Below are 6,000 nucleotides of genomic sequence, written 5' to 3'. Positions count from 1 at the left end.
GATATTAAGAATAATTTGTAATAAGTACCTCCTTCAGCTGAGATGAAATGTCTTCTACAAGTCTAGTTTATGATGTGTGGCACCTTTTAAGCTTTAAACTCACATTTTAAGCTGAACAAACTTACAATGAAGCCGATGCTTTTAAGACCTCACACAACCACTTAAAAAGGAAACACGGAACTAGACCAGATACATCAATAGAAAGTAGCAGTGCTTTTATTCTATGAACATGATTTTAATATTTTACACATGAGAAAAATACATCAGAGGAAATAGATCTGGTTATGTCCATCATTTCAAATACAGTGCAAAACATATGTTTTGCTCTAGTTGCTAATTGCTCATCGTGCTTTGTTTCGGTGTCTCAGGTAAGCGGCTGACAGCATTCGGCTCATCTTTTCTGACGGACGAAAGCACGGAAAACACTTTGTTCAAAATGTGGGCCAGAAATTAAACACTGCCAAAAAAAAAAAGTTGTGTCTAAACCTTATCTGTACATGCATTTTAAAAATCTTTAAAATAAAGAAACATTTATTTATCTCAGTATGAAGTAATTAAATTTAAAGTTAAGAGTCAGAGGCTTGTGCTCCACACACATTTAGAACACACACACAGACACAGACTTAGAAATTATGGCAGTATTAGTTTGTTCTCGCTCCCCTCTGTATCAGGATTTCCAATGAATTCTTCAGAGACGGTATTAAGGACGCAGACAGAAGTTAATAAAAGTCTAATCAAAATAACTTCCAAAGCTTTGGCTTCTTTCACTTTCTAAATGAGATCAAAGCAAGAGTCGAAACCATTTAAGAATTACTAAGATCTGGAGGACACAAACAACAACAACAATAAGAAAGAGAAAATGTAATGAATGGCCAGGCAACAAACAAATAAAATAATAGGAGAAGAAAAAAAAAATACAGCAGAGAGGAGGGATAGAACAATCCACCAGGGACACTTTCCTTTTATTGTCTCGCTGCTTCTTTTATCTCGCGTATTTTTGTTTGTTTTGTTTAGTTCTCCATTTGAGAGATTTGGTTTCTTGTGTGTTGTCCAAAGGGGCGGGATGGGGAGGGAAGCGTGTTGGGGGGGGGGCTAGCCTTCCAGGGGGTCGACTTATTATTGTGTGTGTCTACGAGTGTGTGTGCATGTCCTTGTTTGTGTAATTATATTCACCAGATTTCCATAGAGGGAATAGACTGAGCTATAATTGGGCTGACAATGTGAGTAATTGTTGATTATTCTTTATTTTTAATTATTCCACTGTCAGAATCAGTTTTTTTTCTTTCCTTTCAGCTCTGACTCGTAGTTGTGCATCCCGTGCATGAACACATATCTTTCCTCCTGCAGTATTATTGACTGCATGGTCAAACTCCGGTGTACTTGCTCTTTCTCTAAGGTTCCCTCCAGTCGACAAATCTGTTTTTTTTCCCTTCTTTTTCTTTTTGGCACTCGAGTCTTTTCTTGTACTTTTGAACCTGCACCATTATCGCTTTTAGTTGCAGATCAAAAGGTAGAATTACGTCTCTTTTCATAAGCAGGAGCCGTTATTCAGAAACTGCCTCTGCACCTTCCCCATCTGCAGCGAGGCGTCCGCAGCCTTTTCACAGAGGCCGGCCGCACGAGGCAGGGAGGGAGGCAGGGTCGACTTCAGAACAGAAATAGAGGGAGAGAGACGGAGGGAAAAGTCAGAGAAGAAATCAATGTCAAGCTCGGTCTTTCTTTTCACCTTGCGCTCTGAGGAGGAGGGGCGAGGCAGCGCTGGATAGGAGGGAGGATGAGGAGCGGTGGCACTGGAGGACACCTTAGGTCAATAAAGAATCAATAAGAGTGGGTGAAACTACACGCTGAGGATAAAAGGCTGTGGAGTAGGCCTTGGCTGCTGCGTATTGTAGGGGAGGCTCTGGCACTGGCAGAAAAGGAAACATGTTCAGGGGTTACTGTGCAACACTTGGCGGCAAAACCTCGCGGCGCCTAATTGCACTAAGCCGATTTCCCACCCGGCAACACAGGGAGATGTGAGGCACGGCGCTGTTTGTCCATCTATTAATCACAGATGCAAATTACGTCTCCTGTTAAATGCAAAGACACGCTCGCTCCCAGTTAGGATTCCTCTCATTCGCGCGGCATCTCACGACCTCGCCGTAAACGCACTCTTATCTTTAAAAGAACACCACTTCCCGTCAGGGCAGAACACAAAAACTCTACGGCGCGTGGAAAAATAAAAACATTTGAAAAAAAAAAAAAAAAAACCCAACATGGTGCTAATTGTTTGTTATGCTTCAATGTGAGATTTCACTCACCGAGCTAACGAATTTCAGCTTCTCTCACTAAACGCGCTGAAACCATGTCCGAGTCATTCTTCATTAAAATTTCAGCAGATGTGTTGTGACATCCCTGACATGTGGAAAATAACGAGGCGATGAAAGAATGATAGAAAACAGCCTTTGAAGTGTGGCGTTCGCTCGCCAGCGCTCCCCTCTTTCTTCCAGTGAGAATAAAGCCACCAATTAAGCAAATAAAGATATCAATTAAGTGGCGTAATTGAGATTGTGTAGATATATGAAAATGAATTTCCCAGAGGTGTTTTGGGTAATGAGCTCCACGTTAGGTATTAAAGGTAGCCTCGTGTCATATTCCTGTGAAAAAGCTACTGTGACACGTGCACAAGGTGATATTCTTTATCTTCCTTCACCGCTTGTTTATTCTGCGGCTGTCTGTCATTTTCCTGCCTTAATCTTTGCAGCCACGGAAAGAGCCACTTTTGATCACGAGCCTAACAAAGAAACTTCTTTACCTCGGCAGCGAGAACGAATGCAATATTAATACGTTTGAAGCTGCTTATAAAAATTCATATTGCGGAGCGGGGCCAGTCACCGTTAACATTCAAAGGTTGAACCGCATGTCTTGTAATTAGCAGAATAGTCAATATAGTTAAACCAAGACAATTGATAAGGGAAAAATAACACATCCTGTCTGACCTAGCCAAGACGCGGAACATGTCGAGCTTCAATCCCTGCAGCGCACCTGCGATTGCGGCTCTCACCCTCCCGGGGTCAGAGGTCACCGGAGCTGGAGTGGGCGTCTGAGCAAAGCAGGGGTTTCTTGGAACAGAAATGCCTCCAGCAATATGGCCGCCAGAGCCTGAGAGGGCACCGCAACGTATCAATTATAAATGCAAGCCGGGTCTTAGTTAATGATGTCCTCACACGGATTCCTCTTCAGAGCAATTAATGCAGCTGTTTGCGCTGGAGGATGCCCCCATACATACAGTGTCAGAGCCCCCACTCCCACACAAGACACACACGGAGAACATGCGAACACAGCTGCATGCCCACACTGTTTCATCACCATCGCATGTTTTCAAGTTTTTCCTTCAACGATGCAAAGTTCCGGGACCTGAAACGGCTGAGGAGCCGGGCTCCGAGTGCCACCGTGGCAGAAATTTCGAATTTGTACATTAAGCACCAGCGGTCATTAGACCAGATCCTGGTGTAAGACTGGATTTTCTAAATTTGGTTCCTGGGATCAAGAAGTTTAACAACCCCTGCGCCATTATGCTGGAGGAGGATGGATAATGAGGACAAGGTTGAGAGATGGAGCACAGACGCACACAAGAAAAAAAAAGAAGCAGCAACACAAAAGATAGGTCTACGCGAGCTTGGAAATCTGGTGAATTGCATCCACACCCCCCACCCACCCAACACAACAAACACAAAAGATGCACAGCTCTCCGTCTCTCTGAGGACGGACTCTGTGTTCTGCATATTGAATGAAACAAGACCAGTTGGAGAGCTATTTTCAGTGAAAAACACACTTTTATTCCCCGTTTTTCCTAAGCGCAGCTTTGCAGATTGGCTGTGGTGCGAGAATGTGCCAAAAGGTCAAGGTTGGATCTGCATGAGAGAAAAAAAAAAAGCTAAATAAAAGCTCACATATACTTAAGTACCATTATATGCTGGCAAGACCTTTACCTGTGTGTGCTTTATGACTCCAGAAAATACATCAAATGTGTGTTAAAGTGAATACTATATATACACATGTATATACACTATGTATTATAGGTGTTGCACTACTTCAGTTTTTATTTTAAAGCCGACTGTTACGTGATGAAAGTCAAGCTGACTTAAGTAGTAAAGTAGTCATAATAGTACTCTAAGTCAAGTAGTCTCTAATAACGTCAGTAAACAGTGAAATCTAGATTCTTGACCTGAATACGTGTGCTGAGAACAGACAGCTCATGTGCTACATACTGTAAGTGGAGCCTATATCTTTCTTATTTCTAGCCCCATGAGCCATTGCATGAATTATGTTCCGGTAAAAAACGGAACTGACGTTTGTTTACATGTTAGCTGTTAACAGGATAAACCCACTTTCTATGAGTGAACCATGTGAAAACACCAGCTGTCGCAGCTCAGTCCCACTGCCTGCTATGATAGAGGGTGGGAGGACCTGAGAAAGTGGCCAATTATAACATACAGTGGCATTTTTAGCTACTTTCTTAACTCTTCAGACGGTGGCAGGTGACGGTGTATCAGTACCTACATTAAGCAATAAGGTTGGTCTCTATTTTACCCCCATAAATTTAACATATTTTATTGCACATTTAATATTTCACATTAAATCCAGTAGAGCAAAATAAAAACTCAAATGAAGTTGCCAAAAAAAAGACACACGCTACATTTTACTCGTACAAATTACATTTCACACATCCACTCTGAGTCCTTTCTGCCTTCTTCTTTTTGCAGGCGCTGATCGATTGTAGTATAATTCAAAGTCCTTGTAAAACACTGAAAATCGTTAAGAAATTAAAACAGTCAAACATTCAAATAAACTGAGCAACCAATGGCTCCTATAACCGCTGCTACATCAGCGTCCCCAGGAATGATTGGCAGGAAGCTGGACTCACTGGGGACTGTTGTTGCAGGTCCTTTGTCCCGACAGTCATCAGACTGTACAACGCCACTGTTTAAATGTTATTACATGTTAATACATTCTTATACATATTACCAGTTTTCCTATTCATTTTGCACTGTTGATTTTGTTGGTGTGTTCTGCTGATGTCTGCGTATGTTTGTGTACAAGCTAATGGACAATCAAATTTCCCCCAGGGACTGAATAAAGTATTTTTCTATTCTATTTCTATTCTAAAAACAGGCTGTAACTCAGCACCACCAGTAGCATTTAGTTAGATGGGACAGTGTGGCAGGTGTTTCTCTGAAGCCTTCTCCGTGTACTGCAGCTAAAGGTCTGATAACTGTATCAAATAGTTGGTGTGCAGCCTCCGTCTCTCTAAGTAGTATGTAACTGACTGATGTCCAGAGGATTTGGATGGTTCCTCTGCTAGCGTTAGCGAGTGTGCACTGCACTAGTAGTTCAAAAACAGATTCTACCATTTCTATGTTACCGCTGGTGCAAATGTTGAAAAGTCTGAAAAGTCTTGCTGCGTTCTTCAAAGCAAAAAGTGAGTTTGCACTTCTTTTTCCTAGAGCTAAGTGGAACCTAAGTAAGCAGGGAGTAAACACATCATCCAACGTAAGCACTTTATGCTGCAGCCAAGACAATTTCAGCCGCTTTAACGCCGAGGACGTGTGAAAGTAAATGACTAAGAACCGCTGCTGAGGTGCCTTTGAGCAAGATGCTGGGATCCCGTGCGGCTGTGGTCATAGTGGATGCCTACGCTGCATGTACAGTAGTGAGCAGCGTGTGCTCAGCTGACTCTCCTTGGATAAATAAATGTTCAGAGCTAACAGCATTAGTGACAGCCAAGTGCTCAATTTTCTACAAGACATCCTCTGATATGGATTTTAATGGCGTGGGAGTGAAAGATGGACAAGCTGCCCCGAAAATCATGAAAAGATCAATTTTATCATATTACGCACTGTGAAGTCTGTTCCCAGTAAGTGTGGACGATTGGCCGTGAAGTGTCCTCCGGTTATGGAGTGGTCCCTGGGCATCTCATACTTTGGCAGAGAGGCCCGGCACCGCACAGCTCGGCACAGC

The sequence above is a fragment of the Mugil cephalus genome, chromosome 13 (assembly GCF_022458985.1).
Source record: "Mugil cephalus isolate CIBA_MC_2020 chromosome 13, CIBA_Mcephalus_1.1, whole genome shotgun sequence".
In the NCBI taxonomy this organism is placed as follows: domain Eukaryota; kingdom Metazoa; phylum Chordata; class Actinopteri; order Mugiliformes; family Mugilidae; genus Mugil; species Mugil cephalus.
The sequence above is the reverse complement of the archived record's forward strand: the minus strand, read 5'-3'. Positions refer to the sequence as shown.